Source organism: Nycticebus coucang, chromosome 21 (assembly GCF_027406575.1).
Source record: "Nycticebus coucang isolate mNycCou1 chromosome 21, mNycCou1.pri, whole genome shotgun sequence".
In the NCBI taxonomy this organism is placed as follows: Eukaryota; Metazoa; Chordata; class Mammalia; order Primates; family Lorisidae; genus Nycticebus; species Nycticebus coucang.
The window spans coordinates 6729337-6747217 of NC_069800.1; the positions used below are offsets into that span (position 1 = coordinate 6729337).

The window sequence follows — 17881 nt, forward strand, 5'->3', positions numbered from 1 at the left end:
TAGGATTACAAGTCCTCACTTGTATTTTCCTCCTGGAGTCTCTTCCTCCAAGAGTTGAGTCTCCACTTCATTTGCTCTAAACATGGCCTTCCAAGTCAGCATTCCCAGACCCATGCCCCTTGCTGAGCATTAAGCTTGTGTCTTCTGCTGGCTGATGGATGTCATATCCTAAATAAGCCACTATCACTTTGGACCCAACATGTGCATATGTGTGTATTTGTTAGTGTAAACAAAGTATAGAAAAAATTCCAAAATACAGTAGAACCTCTGTAAGTTGATCACTGAAGGGACTGTAACAAGCTGTTCGATGTGCCCATATGGTCAACATAAGGAACTGGGCCTGCTCTGCTGACATGTACATGTGCATGTCTGGTCTGCCCTTATAGACACTGGACTAAAATAACTGATGTACAGGAAGAATTGTGGTGCCAATGACATTGCTAATAAATTCCTCCAGGTGGTTTTAGGAGATGAGGCTTTTCATAGCATTCTATTTAGATTGGGGTGCCCATAGCTCACTGGTTAGAGTGCCAGCCACATGCTCTGGGTTTGAACACAGCCCAGGCCTGCTAAACAAAAAAACAATAGCCAGGTGTTGTGGCAGGGGCCTATAGTCCCAGCTATTAAGGAGGCTGAGGCGAGAGAATTGCTTGAGCCCAAGAGTTTGAGGTTGCTGTGAGCTATGATACTATAGCACTCTACTGAGGACAACAAAGTGAAACTCTGTCTCAAAAAAAAGCATTCTATTTAGATAGACATGATATTCTATAGCAGTAGGCTGACGTTCAGTAGCTGTGCTTTTGTTGTGTGAAGGGCTATCTTATTTCACATCTATATTCCTGCTTCTGTGATACATAGACCAGGATATATATATATACACCCATACATACATAATACAAACATACATATACACACATGCCAAAGAGAGATGTTTTAGGGTTTATTGGACCAGAAGCATTTGCCAAAGGAATCTTTTCGTAATAGGTCTGAGGCACTATGAATGTAACTATGGAGTCACTGCTACTATACAAGAAATGTCTGGAACGTATCCAACCATTATTAATAGTGTTTTTCATATTATGTGGCAAAATACATTACGAACGGCACTTATTTTTTTCCTCCAGTGCCCTCAAGCTGTTGGCTAAAATTTCTATTTTTTTTTAAATTGAATATTCCTGTGTAAATGACTGAACGAAGGATACATCAAAAGCCAGGTGGGGGTGCAAAGTAAGAAAAGGCTGGGGCTGTGCAGACCTGTAATCTCTGAGCAGTGGAAGTGGGAGCTTCCCTTCAAGACCAGCCTGACTGAGCAAGAGCAAGACCCCATCGCTACTAAAAATAGAAAAACTAGCCAGGCATTGTGGCATGTGCCTTTAGTCCCAGCTACTTGGGAGGCTGGTACAGGAGTATCGCTTTGATGCAGGAATTTCAGGTTGCCATGAGCTGGCCTGATGCCACGGCACTCTAGCCTTGGCAGCAGAGTAAGATTCTGTCTCAAAAAAGAAAGAAAAAGGAATTATAAAAGAAACTAAACCAACAAAGTCTAGGAAAATAAAAGTAGATAGTCAAAGAGGTGCCATCAATAGAAGTCACTGAAAAAACATGTTAAACAAAATAAGCAGCTTATACCATGAAAGAATAAAGGAGGCTGAAATCCCCCTTTGAAATGTGGAACAGCTCTTTCCACTACTCTTAATCCTTCTTTAATCCATGTATTCCTCTCTTTGTCATTTGCCCTAAATTACTGAAACCAAATACTTGACCGGAGACAGCTAAAGTGAACTAATCCTTTTTAGTTTGAGGTTAAACTAAGATAAGGCTGGTACGTTTAGCAGTGTTTCATGGACAAGTCTTTGAAAATGTTTGCGGTTCAGTTAATAGCTGAATTTATTTTTAATATGCATAGTGACATAGTCTTACTCCAATAAAAGTTAAGCTCTTTGAGGCGGCGTCCATAGCTCAGTGGTTAGGGCGCTGGCCACATGCACCCAAGCTGGAGGGTTCAAACCAGGGCCAGGCCAGCTAAACAACAATGACAACTGCAACAACAACAAAAAAAATAGCCAGGTGTTGTGGCAGGCACCTGTAGTCCTTGGGAGGCTGAGTAAGAGAATCGCTTAAGCCCAAGAGATTGAAGTTGCTATGAGGTGTGACACCATGGCACTCTACCCAGGGTTACATAGTGAGAGTCTGTCTCAAAAAAAATAAAAGTTAAGTTCTCTGAATAAGCATGACTAAAAAAGTGTTCCTTTTGATCCATTAGGAATAAAACTCACTATTCAGACACATGACTAAAATGTTTTATCTTGTATATAATTTCCAGCATTTCTAATGTTTAAATATGCCAGCAAGATCATTTGATGTTTAATATTCAAAAAAATGTGGAACAGTATTAGAAAATCATTAAAATTATGGTTTGCAGCTAAGGCGCCAGCCACATACACCTGAGCTATTGGGTTGGAATCCAGCCCTGGCCCGCCAAACAATGACGGCTGCAACCAAAAAAAATAGCCGAGTGTTGTGGCAAGCGCCTGTAACCCAGCTACTTGGGAGGCAGAGACAGGAGAATAGCTTGAGCCCAGGAGTAGAGGTTGCTGTGAGCTGTGATGCCACAGTACTCTACTCAGGGCAACAGCTTTGAAGCTTTGTCTCAAAAAAAAAAAAAAAAAATCACAGTTTACTTTTGCTGGAAGGTGACTGCATCTATAACAAAAGGGATAATAGGAAGTCTTCACGTGGCCACGGTTCTTTTGTTAATTCCATAAGAACTGTTTTCTAAGACTGTTTCAATAATAGATTCATGATAAGAATATGGGCAGTGCCTGTGGCTCAAAGGAGTGGGGCGCCAGCCCCATATGCTGGTGGTGGTGGGTTCAAACCCAGCCCCGGCCAAAAACTGCCAAAAAAAAGAAATATCATAGTAACAGTTGGCACTTTGACTGCATATCTTTTGAGATTTGCTGGCAAAAGAAGCATAAAAGTAATACACTACAGACTTGGAGTGCTATTTCTCAACTTAAAAGTACTTATCTAACCAACTCAATATGGAGTGTTTATCACACATGTACCACACTTGTGTTCAACACCAATTAAAAATATTATTCATTCTTCAGTGTGGCAATTAAATATTTTTAATTTTTATGTTTTCTTTATTTTCATAATACCTCTTTAATCATCTTTTTTCTTCTTCATAAAAAATGTCCCGAGAGATACAACAATCTAAGGTCTCTATAGATTATCGGATTGTAAAATTCCCCCACAATTATGTTCATTTATGTATCTTATAGATGATCTCTTTATGTATTATGTACTTCACAACTGCGAATTTAAGAGTTTTGTGCTCTACCTACTGAGTTAGTTGGTCAACTTTAAATTCCAGTTTTAAATTTCCACTCTAAACAAAATTCTCTGGCTGCCATCCATGTATCTGCCTTCATTCCACATCTTTAAGAAATGTGATATCTTGTACATTTTAAAACTGTTCCCATTGTTTTAGTAAAATTTGGCTATCAGTCTTTATGGATTAATTAATTAAATCGTTTTAATTTGTTTCTTTGTTCTGGTGGTGGTGGTGGTGGTTTTTGCTTTTTTGAGATGAAGTTTCACTCTGTTGTCCAGGCTAGAATGCCATGGTGTCAGCTTGGCTCACAGCAACCTCAAACTCCTGGGCTTAAGCAATCCTCTTGCCTTAGCCTCCTGAGTAGCTGGGACTATAGGTGCCTGCCATGATGCCCAGCTCATTTTTCTATTTTTTGTAGAAGTGGGGTCTTTCTCTTGCTCAGGCTGGTCTCCAAACCCTGAACTCAAGCAGTCCTCCCTCCTCAGTCTCCCAGAGTGCTGGGATTACAGGTGAAAGCCTCCGCAGCTGGTCCCTTTCAATTTTTGATTCCCACTGTATTGAGTCCACAAATCACCTAAAAATTATAATCCTACATTCACACATCTATGGTCAGATAGATATTGATAATTTGCCACTCCATAAATTTTTATGGACAGAAAATAAATTTTAAATGGCCAATCACAGTGTAGATCTCCTAAATTTTGATCCTTTTAGAAACAAACTTATCCCCTTTGCTCGTGATAGTTCTGAAGTTAAGTTCTATTAATTAAGAATCCCTAACACACATACGATCTGTTTCCACTAATACACTTAAAAACTGTTCAGGAGTGTCATTTCTTCATGGAAGAGAAATTCATCTGTTTATATATAAACACAAAAGTGTTTACACAAAAATGTAAACACAAAAGTGACTGATTAATTAAATGTTACTCTATGGAATGGTATATTTAGAAACTCAGCTACATCAACTCTGGAGTTCCCCAAATATTAAAATAGTAAATCAAATAATAGTATATATCCCTAACACACATTCAATCTATTTTCACTAATACACTTACAAACTGTTCAGGAGTGTCATTTCTTCGTGGAAGAGAAATTTATCTGTTTATATATATAAACATAAAACATTATTCCTTTGCTAATGGAGATTTCTGAATTATATCGGAAATGACCAGTTAAAGAATGCACGTAAGGCAGATATAGTCAAGGCAAAGGCTTTTACCTGCATTATTATTCTCTATGAATATTGTGATCTGACACTTCCACATAGCATATTTTTCTTTTTCTTTTCTTTTCTTTCTTTCTTTTTTTTTGTTTTTGTTTTTTTGAGACAGAGTCTTACTATGTCTCCCTCAGTAGAGGGCCGTGGAGTCAGAGCTCACAGCAACCCCAAACTCTTGGGCTAAAGCAATTCTCTTGCCTCAGCCTCCAAGCGGCTGGGACTACAGGCGCCCACCACAACACCTGGCTACTTTTTTTTGTTGCTGTTGTTGTCGTCGACGTTTAGCAGACCCAGGCTAGGTTTGAACCCACGAGCTCTAGTGCATGTGGCTGGCACCCTAGCCACTGAGCTACAGGCATCGAGCCCTACATAGTATATTTTTCTGATTATGTAATACATAGGATAATGTAGTAACAGGAAAACAACACCAATAATTCTCATTCCATCTCTTCCACTTTCTAATTTGCCTCAACTGTAAAATTGTGATAATTTATTTCAGAAACATTTTAAGGACCAAAATGAAATAATATATTGAATTTTATGTTAATGTACTATGTCAACTATAAAATATCATTCTTTTGATACTGTGATTTGATACTGTGGTATTCTCAATAACTCAGTGTATTTCATTTAATTTCCTTCTTGGTTAAGTACACTTTTTGATGAAAATATACTACAAAACACCTATTTTTAAAAATCTAAAGTGGCTGAAATTATGGTAGAGTTAAAGTGAAAAGAAAGAAAAAAGTAGGAATTATAAAGGTAAGAGATTGTTCCGGTCACTGTGGATAGGAAGGAGAAATTGTATAGATTTAGAGCACTCATAGTTTACACCTGAAATAAATGCGTTTACCAACCAAAACAATATGAAAAAGAAGGAGAAAAAAGCAATCCAGACCCATCATTGAAGTAGTAGCCTACTTCTGGGTATATCTATGGACTTAGTACCCAAAATGTCTGTCACTCTACTTGATGCTTAAAATGGCTTTTTTCTAGCCTTAAATTGAGAAAATATAAGGCTGCTTCATTTGTTATCCTGAACCAGTATCATTAAAACTAGCTTTCAAACTACTGGTTTAAGCATATCTTTTATTTGCTTTGCCCAGGGTCTTCCATTTGCAGTCTACTTTTCAGCAACACTTTCGGCATATGGCAACAATTTCTTTTGTTGGACAGAGTCTTGCTCATGGTGCCAGGCTAGAGTGCAGTGGCTCACTGCATAGCTCACTTATCATAGCTCACTGCAACCTCAGACTCCCGGGTTCAAGCAATCCCCCTGTCCCAGCCTCCCAACTAGCTGAGACTATAGGCACTTGCCAAAAGGCCTGGCTAATTTCTATTTTTAGTAGAGATGGGATCTTGCTCTTACTCAGATTGGTCTCAAACTCCTGAGCTCAAGTGACCCTCCTGCCTCCACCAGCCAGAGTACTAGGATTACAGATGTGAGCCACCATGTCCAGCCAACTCGGGAGGCTGAGACAGGAAAGATCATTTGAGCCCAAGAGTTTGAGGTTGCTGAGAGCTAGGCTGATGCCATGCCACTCTAGCCTGGGCAACAAAGTGAGACTCTGTCTCCAAAAAACAAAAAAAGATTACTACTCCAATCGTAGCATTCTTCCCCTCTTCCCCCCTTTTTAGGTTTTCTGTTACCTATGAATAAAGTATAGCTTCATTAGCATTCAGCATGACTTTTTGGTCTTTCCACAAGGAGGTTTAACCTCATCTCTTCTTCCTTCCATGAACTCTTTCAGTTGTTTTTAAAACCTACATAACTTTTTCCAGTCTAATCATTGTCAAATGGAGAGAGGCCCTCTAAAAGAAAACAATATTTATTTGGGAATAGGGCATTGAAATGCAATAAGCTGTAGTAAACTATGTGCATATTCAGGGAGGTAAAGAAAGACAAAGGTTTTATTTATTTATTTAGACAGAGTCTCACTTTGTCACCCTTGGTAGAGTGCTGTGGCATCATAATTCACAACTTCAAACTCATGGGCTCAAGTGATCCTCTTGCCTCAGTTCCCCAAGGAGCTGGGACTACAAGTGCCCACCACAACACCCAGCTTTTTTTTTTTTTTTTTTTTTTTTTTAAGAGACAGGGTCTCACTCTTGCTTAGGCTGATCTCCAACTCCTAAGCTCAAGTGATCCACCTGCCTCGGCTTCCCAGAGTGCTAGGATTATAGGCAGGAGCCACCAGACCCAGCCTAGAAAAAGGTTTTTAAAGGAAAACTGTGGAAGATCACAAAATTGTTTTTAGATAATTATCCCTCTTCCAAGGATCAATAAAAAAGGCGATGCCAGTCTGAGGTTGAACAGGCAATTGCTGGGCAGATATCCTTATGGAAGTACTTTTTCTGTGTGATTGCTATGGCTGTAATGCAAGGTTGAGGGAAGTTATTGTAGAGTCCTTCATGACAGGTTCTGTTATCAGGCATTTATCCACAAGAACCCTTCTCTTCATGGCCTTCCTCAACACTGTTAGTATTTAGCACAAATGACTCCATTCAGATTCTGACAGCTTTCCCACTCGGCTCACTCATTCTCTTTTTCTATGCCTCAGATGTTTTCTGTTCAAAATTTCCCCCTCTGAACTTCTGTCGGACACAAATGCTATCCCTTGCTTCTGTGGGAAATAATCTCTTCTCCTATCATTCCTCTAACACTGTTTACACAGTGTCTAAAAGTTTTTTATGGGTACATAATAGCATATAGTTATAGGGTGTATCTGTTGTTTTGATACAGGCCTAAAATATGAGCTAACAAAATCAGGGTAACTGGGGTACCCATCACCTCAAGCATTTATCATTTCTTTGTGTTAGGAACATTCCAATTCCGCTGTTCAGTTATTTTAAAGTATGCCCTAATGGTTGATTATAGTTGCTTTGTCGTGCTATCAAATATTGTTCATTATATCTAACCAACCATATTTTTGCATCTATTAGCCATCCCCACCTTATCCCTGTCAGTGCCCTGATACCCTTTCCTGACTCTGGTAACCGTCATTCTCATCTCCACTCTGTCTCCAGGAGATCATTGGTGTTTAACATTTAGCTCCCACATAAGAGTGAGCATGCGTGAGGTTGTCCTTATGTGCTCAGCTTAGCTCACTTAGCATAATGTTCTCCAGGTCCATACGTGTTATTGCAAATGGCAGGATTTCATTTTTAATGGTTATATAATATTCCATAATACGGGGGCGTTTTTGTTATAGTAATTTGTATACATTCTAAAATCTCCCCTTCTAAATCATGAGCTTCCTTTTTTTTTCTGTAGAGACAGAGTCTCACTTTATGGCCCTCGATAGAGTGCTGTGGCATCACACAGCTCACAGCAACCTCCAACTCCTGGGCTTCAGCGATTCTCTTGCCTCAGCCTCCCGAGTAGCTGGGACTACAGGTGCCCGCCACAACGCCCAGCTATTTTTTGGTTGCAGTTCAGCCGGGGCCAGGTTTGAACCTGCCACCTTGGTATATGGGGCCGGCGCCTTACCGACTGAGCCACAGGCGCCATCCAATCATGAGCTTCTTGTGGTCCTGTGCATATCTTCTCCAGCCCTTAGCCTAATGCTTTGTATTTGGTAAACGCACAATTTTTTTTTTCATGGAAATGAGTGGAAAGTGATTCTACTTCCTTTTTCCTCCATGAAACATTTTGTGTAATGTATGTTTATTTTATCTTAAAGATCAACTAAATATAATGTGAAAATTCAGGACACAGAAGTCAGTTGAAGGTCATCTGCCAAAAGGCAGAAGATGGAATTTTCTGAATATTGGTGGTCATAGGAGAACAGGTAGTTTTAGGAGTTTGTGGATGCAACATAACATAGTGAGCTTCGCATGTGAGTGTGGACTTGAGTTTCAAGGTGCCTTTGGTTCTGGCTCTATTACTTACCTAGTTCCACAGCCTTGAATATTTTCTTTAATGTTTCTGCCCCTCAATTTTTCATAATGTGGGATGAGGATAGAAATAACACTCATCTTATGGTTGTTGTGAGGATTAAATTAAGTTACTATCTGTAAGGCACATCAGATAACACATGTTGCATAAATCCAAAAGAGTTACCTTTATTATTAAAACTGGCTATCTAAAAAGGGAAAGACATGTTCTTGTTGCCTCCTAATGACTATTTAAGTGAAAAAAATGTAAAGAATTCATTACCAAATAGTTATAGAAAGCACTGGTTTGGACCAGAACCTGTGGCTTCTCTAAGATCATCATATTTTCTCAAAGATTTTTATAAGGACCAGAAAAGGGAACTAATCAGGTTCATATACATTTTAATAATCCTTTGGCTTCAGTATATATATATAGATTTTTTTTTTTTTGATACAGGGCACCATCACAGCTCACAGCAACTTCAAACTGCTAGGTTCAAGCAATCCTCCTGCTTCAGCCTCCCGAGTAGCTGGGACTACAAGTGCAGTTTAGCATGCCCAGCGAATTTTTCTATTTTTTGTAGAGACAGAATCTCACTTGAAGTCCAGAGTCTGGCTTCAATATTTTTCTAGGGGTGGTGCCCGTTACTCAGTGGGTAGGGCCCTGGCCACATACACCAAGGCTAGAGGGTTTGAACCCGGCCTGGGCCAGCTAAAACAACAATGACAACTGCAACAACAAAATAATAGCTGAACCGGTGGCTCCTGTGGTTCAGTGAGTAGGGCGCTCACCCCATACACCAAGAGTGGCGGGTTCCAAACCCAGCCCTGGCCAAATTGCAACAAAAATATAGCCAGATGTTGTGCCGAGCACCTGTAGTCCCAGCTACTTGGGAGGCTGAGGCAAGAGAATTGCTTAAGCCCATGAGTTTGAGTTTGCTGTGAGCTGTGATGCCACAGCACTCTACCCAGGGTGACACAGTGAGACTCTGTCTCAAAAAAATTTTTTTTTCTAGGAAAATTCTGTAGGAATGGGTTTCTAAAATTCATTCATTTATATTTATTTATGCAGCTATTCAATAAACATGTCTGTTTTAAGAACAGAGAAATGAGGAATACTCTTCCTGTCTTCAACTAATTCACAGTCTAATGTAAAAGGCAATCTTGAAGGGTTTAGCCAGCTGAGGTAAATATGGGAGGAAGTGAGTTCAAGATAGCAAGAAACAATCTGAGCCAAAACACCGGGGCACAAAAGGGCAGGAAATAATATTCAGGGAACTTCACTTTACAATAACTGAACATAGGGTAAGAATAGCTGGATATAAGGTAGTGGTAAGAGAGAGAAGCAAGGGCCAGGTTTGCTGGTTCACGCCTGTAATCCCAGCACTGTGGGAGGCCAAGGCAGGTGGATTCCTTGAGCTCAGGAGTTTGAGAACAGCCTGAGCAAGAGTGAGACCCCGCACAGAGCTATCCTCTCAGCTGTTCCAAAGGAAGCTGTTGTCATTTCTGGAAGGAAACTGGCCAAGGAGATCAAGCAGGAAGTGCAGCAGGAGGTGGAAGAGTGGGTGGCCTCTGACAATAAACAACTCTACCTGAAGGTGATTCTGGTCGGAGAGAACCCTGCAAGTCACTCCTGTGTCCTCAACAAAACCAGACCAGCTGCAGATGTGGGAATCCACAGTGAGAGAAATGTGAAATCAGCTTCCATTTCAGAGGCAGAATTGTGGAATTTAATCAACAAACTAAATAGTGATGATAAGGTTCAGCTGCCTCTCACAGAGCACCCTGATGAGGGACAGATCTGCAATCTGCAGTGCTGTTTCTCCAGACAAGGATGTTGATGCCTTCATGTAACTGACGTAGGGAGAATAAGTTTGTTCCAGTATTCGTTACCAGCTACCCCACGACGTGTGTAGAAAATAATTGAGTGATTGTGGCATTCCAATATTCCAACCCTAGGGAAGGCAGCTGTGGCTAGAAGGTCAAAAAATTGGAATGCCTATTGCAATGTTACTACACACAGATGGGGCATGTGAACGTCCTAGGAGGTGATGCCACAGTTACGATATGTTACCCATACATTCCCAAAGAGCAGCTGAGGAAACACACAATTCTGTAGATGTGGTAGCATCTGCTGCAGGCTTCCAAATCTGATCACAGCAGGAGCAACAGTCATAGACGTGGGGATAAATAAGAGTTCAAGAGCTCATAACTGCTAAACCTAAGTTGGTTGGAGGTGTGGATTTTGAAGGAGTTGGGAACAAAACTGGTTACATCACTCCAGTTCCTGGGGGTGTTGGTCCCATGACAGTGGCAATGCGAATGAAGGATACCATTGTGTTTTTTTTTTTTTTTTTTTTTTTTTTTTTGTGGCTTTTGGCCGGGCTAGGTTTGAACCCACCACCTCCGGCATATGGGACCGGCGCCCTACTCCTTGAGCCACAGGCGACGCCCAGGATACCATTGTTGCTGAAAAAAACTTTTGAGGCCTGGTGGGGCGCAGTGGCTCACACCTGTAATCCTAGCATTCTGGGAAGCACAAGTTGGAGGATCCTTTGAGCTCAGAAGTTTGAGACCAGCCTGAGCGAAAGCAAGACCCCATCTCTACTCAATATAGAAAAACTAGCCAGTTGTTGTGGTTGGCACCGGTAGTCCCAGCTACTGAGGAGGCTGAGGCAAGAAGATTACTCAAGCCCAGGAGCTTGAGGTGAACTATGACATCTCAGCACTCTACCAAGAGTGACAGAGTGAGACTGTCTAGACACTACAAAACAAACAAAAAAACTGCTGAGGGCTGAAGAGCAGGAAGTGCTGACATCTAAAGACCTTGGTGTAGCCAGTAATTAACAGTTGTGTCTTTGTTGTCTTGAAGAGGAAAGCAGGCCAATAGAAATGCAATATTTTTTATTTATTCTACTGAAACAGTTTAAAATGATGCTTTGTATTTATTGAAAGCTTAAATGGGTGGGTGTTTGTGCACATGGGTCCCCAGTATCATGCTGGGTCCTCTGATCTAGTTAAGAGCAGCCATTAGCCCAGGGACTAACATGGCAACACCTTTCCACTGAAAATGGATGCCTCGCTTTGTCAAGCCACCTGTCTTAAGAATTTGACTTTTCTAGCATTGCATTTCCCAAAGGCTATTCCAATAGGAATTGATACTCATTTTAGGTTCCAAAACTTTGAGGTCAACTAATCAAACCAAAGGAAAAACAATGCTAGAGAAAATTAGGGAAAAGGTGAAAGGGAAAAAATGTTGGTAATTGCATAGAAAAAAATTAATTTATTAAGATATAAGTATTGATGGATAATCAGATTTATACAAGTAGAACTGAATTAGCTAGAAAATCCTAAGCTTTTTTTTTCTTTTTCTTTTCTTCTTTTTTTTTCTTTTGGTGGCTTAGTAACTGGGAAAATCTTTAAGTTGTTCTATTTGCCTTTAGCCCACATGCATATTAACCATCAGGGAGGTCTCATTTTAGTTTTCTAGGACCAAAAATATTATTTTATAACTTATTCATGTGAATTATCATATTTGACTTTTGCTATATACTTAGATTTCATTATTAAATTTTTATATTGTTAGGGGTATGCACCGTTTCTTTGAGCTATCTTGAAACCTATTTTTGAAAAACAAAACCTAGGAATTGATAATCATTTCGGCAGCTCATTTAAGTATGCAACTTACTTTTTCACCAAAGAATGTCAGCAGATGCTGGCTTTTCTGTAATGTGCTCTGTTGGCTTTTCCAAACGATTTTTAAGAACTTGAGTTAATATTGAATTTAATCTGACCTTATGACTAAAGGTTTTTTTGGGTTTTTTTTTTTGCAGTTTTTGGCCGGGGCCAGGTTTGAACCCGCCAGTATATGGGGCTGCTGCCCTACTCCTTTTAGCCACAGGTGCCGCCCCTTTTTTTTTCTTAAAAAAAAGAAACAGAAACTCAACTCAAACCTACATACAGAGAGTAATTATTGGCTCATGAAATCCAAGGAGGGATCGAGAAAGGCAGGGCTGCAGAGGTGGGTGTTGGGAGCAGCCGGAACAAGGGACCCAACCCTTGTTACGGGTCTTCACAAGTCTTGTTTCTGTTGCTTTCGGATGGTAGTTTCACTTTCTCTCACTGCTGACCAGCTTTGTCTAACAGCAGAAAAGATGTCTATGATGTTATTGAGCTTAGACTTAAAGCTTTAACCCCTGGAGAGAGATATCCCCAATCTCTCTCCCTGTCCCAAAGTGCAAACATCCTAGAGAAACTACTTTCTGGCCCAGCAGAAGGTGGGTGCCCAACCCAGGGGTTACCATAGGAATCATTTCCACAGAGTTCTAGCAAGATAATCCTAGGCGTCCATTTTCTCAGGTACTTTATGAAAGATATAAACCTTAAATATGGGATGTGATATAGTTAAATAGAAGGACAGAAAGCCAGTGTTTCAGAGAGGAGTAGAACGTGGTTATGAATGAAAAGGGAAGCCTGATTGGAAGACAAGGCTGTGTCCTTGTTCCCATAGGAAATAAAGCTGAACTGCTAAGGTAGAAAGTGATTATGAAGGACTGAAAAGCTAAACATACAATTTTTTCTAATTGAAGCAGCCACTATAGGTCTCCTATAGATTCAACTATGACTTCTGAGACCCCAAATACATCCTTAACCACTCCCTAGAGTACCATTCCTTGTATTTTTCTTTTTTTGAGGCAGAGTCTCACTATGTCGACCTCGGTAGAGTGCTGTGGTGTCACAGCTCACAACAACCTCAAACTCTTGGGCTTAAGCCATTCTCTTGCCTCAGCCTCCCAAGTAGCTGGGACTACAGGCACCTGCCACAATGCCTGGCTATTTTTTTGTTGTAGTTGTTTAGCTGGCCCGGACTGGGTTCAAACCCACCACCCTGGGTGTATGTGGCTGGTGCCATAACCACTGTGCTCTGGTGCTGAGCCATTTTTTTTTTTTTTTTAGAGACAGAGTTTCACTTTATCGCCCTTTGTAGAGTGCTGTGGCGTCACAGCTCACAGCAACCTCCAACTCCTAGGCTTAAGCGATTCTCTTGCCTTAGCCTTCTGAGTAACTGGGACTACAGCCTGTCACAATTCCCAGTTATTTTTTGTTGTTGTTGCAATTTGGCGGGGGCCAGGTTCAAACCCACCACGCTTGGTATATGGGGCCAGCACCCTACCCACTGAGCCACAGGCACCACCCTGAGCCATTGTTTTTCTCTTTTTCTTTCCTTTTTTTTTTTTTTTTTTAAGCAGGGCCCTGCTGTATCACCCAGGCTGGAGTGCCCTTACAGCTTACCGCAGCCTTGAGATCAGGAAGCCCCTTCCAGTTTTCACAGTTCTGTGAGTTGATTCCTAATGCTGATCTTAAAAGTCTTCAAATTTGTTATGCCTGATCTAGTTATTTGAAAAAAATAAAAGGCAGGGCCATGGCTCACGCCTGTAATCCTAGTGCTTTGGGAGGCCAAGGTGTGTGGATTGCCTGAGCTCACAGGTGTGAGACTTTATCTCTAAAACTAGCCAAGCATTGTAGTGGGAGCCTGTAGTCCCAGTTACTCAGGAGGCTGAGGCAAGAGAATCACTTAAGCCCAAGGGTTTGAGGTTGCTGTGAGCTGTGACGCCATAGCACTCTACTGAGGGGAACAAAGGGAGACTCTGTTTCAAAATATAAAAAAATATTTAAATAAATAAAATAACAAAAAATGAGTCTTTTAAGGGCAAGCACAGTAGCTCACATCTGATAACCCTAGCACTTTGGGAAGCCAAGGTGTGAGGATCACTTGAGTCCAGGAGTTCAAGACCAGCCTGGACAATGTAGGTGGACCTACACTAAAAAATAAAAAAGAAAAAGAAAGAAGCCCATGGTCATCTCAGCCTGTATAAGGTAGAAAAAAAGTAGATAAGAGATCTTTTTTTTCTTCTTCTTCTTCTTCTTGAGATATAGAGTGTTGTGGCGTCACAGCTCACAGCAACCTTAAACTCTTGGGCTTAAGTGATTCTCTTGCCTCAGCCTCCCAAGGAGCTGGAACTACAGGTGCCCACCACAATGCCTGGCTATTTTTCATTGTAGTTGTCATTGTTGTTTAGCTGGTCAGGGCTGGGTTTGAACTCACCATCCTTGGTGTATATGGCTGGTGCTGTAACCACTGTGCTACCGGCAACAAGCCTCTCTGAAGGGTTTTTCTCTTAGAATGTTACTTGGAAGAAGGTGATTCAAAGGCTGGGGCATAGAAAGTTGAAAGGATAGAGAACTCATTACTCATAAATGATAAAATTTTACTTATACAAATCACATATTCTTGTGGCATCTGTTATACCCTTGAAAACAAAAGTGAGAAAAAACATTCATTTTGTTTGCATTTGTTCTATGACAGATATCTTTTTTAGAATTAAGAGGAAATTATATTTTTGAGAAATATAATAAAATTAATAGAAGATGCAGGATAAAATCCTTAGGTGTATATAAAGAATTTAATAAACATACTTAATCTTTCAAAATAACATATTCATAACAACTATTGATTCCTATACCGTTCTATGTACTGATATTGCCATGTCAAAAATATTCTAGTAAAAATTTATGGTAAATAGATTGCAATACATACATTTCATAGTTTAACAAACAAGAAATTAAGTTTGGATCTTGGTAGGCAAAAGAAAATAAATGACAATATTCAGGGCAGCGCCTGTGGCTCAAAGGAGTAGAATGCCGGCCCCATATGCCAAAGGTGGTGGGTTCAAACCCAGCTCCGGCCAGAAACTGCAAAAAAAAAAAAAAAAAAAGACAATATTCAGTTTAAAATGATTATTATAATTTTCTTTAAACATTAACTTTATCTTTTAAATATTTTATATTAATACAAATTAATGTAAATATTACATTTCACAAATACAGGAGGACTTATTTCTTATTTGTATTTACATAGGTGAGAAAGGAAGGAGAACTATCATGAAAGTGGGGAGGGTTAGAGTAAGTGAACATGATTGTGGAAAGGATAGACTGTAATGTTTCTGGCAGGGAAAAAGCATTCATCTAATTAGGAAATGTGTTCCTTAATAAGGAGAAAATTATTTTTAAAAACAGAAAGTAAAAGATACAACATAAATACAAGGTTATTTTGTTTGTTTTTGTTTTTGAGACAGAGTCTCCCTATGTCCCCCTCAGTAGAGTCCTATGGTGTCATAGCGCACAGCAACCTCAAACTATTGGGCCCAAGCAATTCTCTTACCTCAGCTTCGCAAGTTGCTGGGAGTACAGGCGCCTGCTACAACGCCAGGTTATTTTCAGAGACAGGGTCTCAGTTTTGCTCAGGCTGGTCTCCAACTCCTGAGCTTAGTTAGGCAATCCATCTACCATGGCCTCCCAGAGAGCCAGGATTACAGGCCTGATAGGAGGTGTATAAAGTTCTTTGACCTCATTGTAAAAGTGGTCGAATCAGTAGTTCACTTCAACCCAATATGCTAAAATATAAGCTTAATTTAAATTACTTGTCAAAGGTACAACATCCTAGGCTAAGACTGCATATTTTGTTTTCCTTACTACTTTTATGAAAGTTCATTAGAAATTCAGTAATACATTACCTTTATATAATATCTATGTCAGTGCCAGCCACATACACAGAGCTGGTGGGTTCAAACCCAGCCCAGGCCTGCCAAACAACAATGACAATTACAACAAAAAAATAGCCGGACGTTATGGCAGGCGCCTATAGTTTCAACTACTGAAAAAAAAAAGAATATCTACTGGGTGGTGTCTGTGGCTCAGTCAGTAAGGCACCTGCCCCACATACTGAGGGTGGTAGATTCAAACCCAGCACCAACCGAACTGCAACAACAAAAAAATAGCTGGGCGTTGTGGCGGGCGCCTGTAATTCCAGCTACTCGGGAGGCTGAGACAGGAGAATTTCTTAAGCCCAGGAGTTGGAGGTTGCTGTGAGCTGTGTGATGCCCCGGCACTCTACTGAGGCCATAAAGTGAGACTCTGTCTCTACAAAAAAAAAAATAATAATAATATCTACCATAGATATGAGAATTGTATCTTAATCCATGCTTCATAGTTTTCTTATGTCCTTCTATGTATTTCAGTTTAAATGTATGTAATATTAAAATCTTTTTCACATAGACTTTTTTTTTGAGACAGGGTTTTATTATGTCCCCCTCAGTAGAGTGCTGTGGCGTCACAGCTCACAGCAACCTCAAACTCTTGGGCTTAAGCAATTCTCCTGTCTCAGCCTCCCGAGTAGCTGGAATTACAGATGCCTGCCACAATGCCTGGCTATTTTTTTGTTGTTGCAGTTCAGTTGGTGCCGGGTTTGAACCTGCCACCCTCAGTATATGGGGCCTGTGCCTTATTGACTGAGCCACAGACACCACCCGGTAGATATTCTTTTTTTTTTTTTGGAAATAAGAGTCTCAAGCTGTCACCTGGGTAGAGTGCTGTAGCATCATAGCTCACAGCAACCCAAACTCTTAGGCCTAAGCAATTCTCTTGCCTCTGCCACCCAAGTAGCTGGGACTACAGGCACCCACCACAACGCCTGGCTATTTTTTGGTTGTAGTTGTCATTATTGTTTGGCAGGCCCAGGCTGGATTTGAACCCGCCAGCTCTGGTGTTTGTGGCTGGTGCCATTGCCGCTGAGCTATAGGCACTGAGCCTATGATAGATATTCTTACTTGGTTTTGCAAATAAGATATGAATCCCACGCAGTATAGCAGTATATTCTTACTTGACAGTTATATATATATATATATATATATATATTTATATATATATATATATATATATTTATTTTTTTTTTTTTTGTGAGGCAGAGTCACAGCAACCTCCAACTCTTGGACTCAAGCAATCTTCTGGCCTCAGTTTTTCTATTTTTTTTTTTTTTTTGGTTTTTCTATTTTTAGTAGAGCTGAGGTCTCACTTTTGCTTAGGCTGGTCTTGAACTCGTGAGCTCAAGCAATCCACCAGCCTCAGCCTCCCAGAGTGCTCGGATTACAGGTGTGAGCCACTGCATCCAGCCAGCAATATATTTTTTTAAATGTTTATGCTGTATGATAAAAATGCTTGCCATAGAATGTCCCCCAAATCACCATATGTAGGGGAAAATACAAAATATTTACAAAAATTACTATGTGTTGGCTACCTCTTTGTAAAATTTCATAAAGAATATTTTGTAAATTGAGTTACATTTAGCTACAATTACCCATTTTTCCCTATATATGGCAACTTTGGGGGACACTCTATATTTGAATCTTTTGGTATAAATTTCTATTAAGTTTTATGACATTCTGTTATACAAAGGTCAGAGCGAATGTAAATAGAAACCAGCAGAATATTGTTTTCACCATGACTCGTTGGTATACAGCTATGACCTTGTCCTTACCATTAACAAAAACTTATTACACCAGCAGGACAGTGTCAGCCCTTTCGAGCTTTGTCAACTTGCATTATTT

At 40.2% G+C, this 17881-nt stretch overlaps 1 pseudogene; it reads left to right on the forward strand.

Moving 5' to 3' along the window:
• The window catches only part of LOC128574195 (bifunctional methylenetetrahydrofolate dehydrogenase/cyclohydrolase, mitochondrial-like), a 30234-nt pseudogene extending 18949 nt beyond the window's left edge, over positions 1–11285 (forward strand).
• The last annotated feature ends 6596 nt before the right edge of the window (positions 11286–17881 follow it).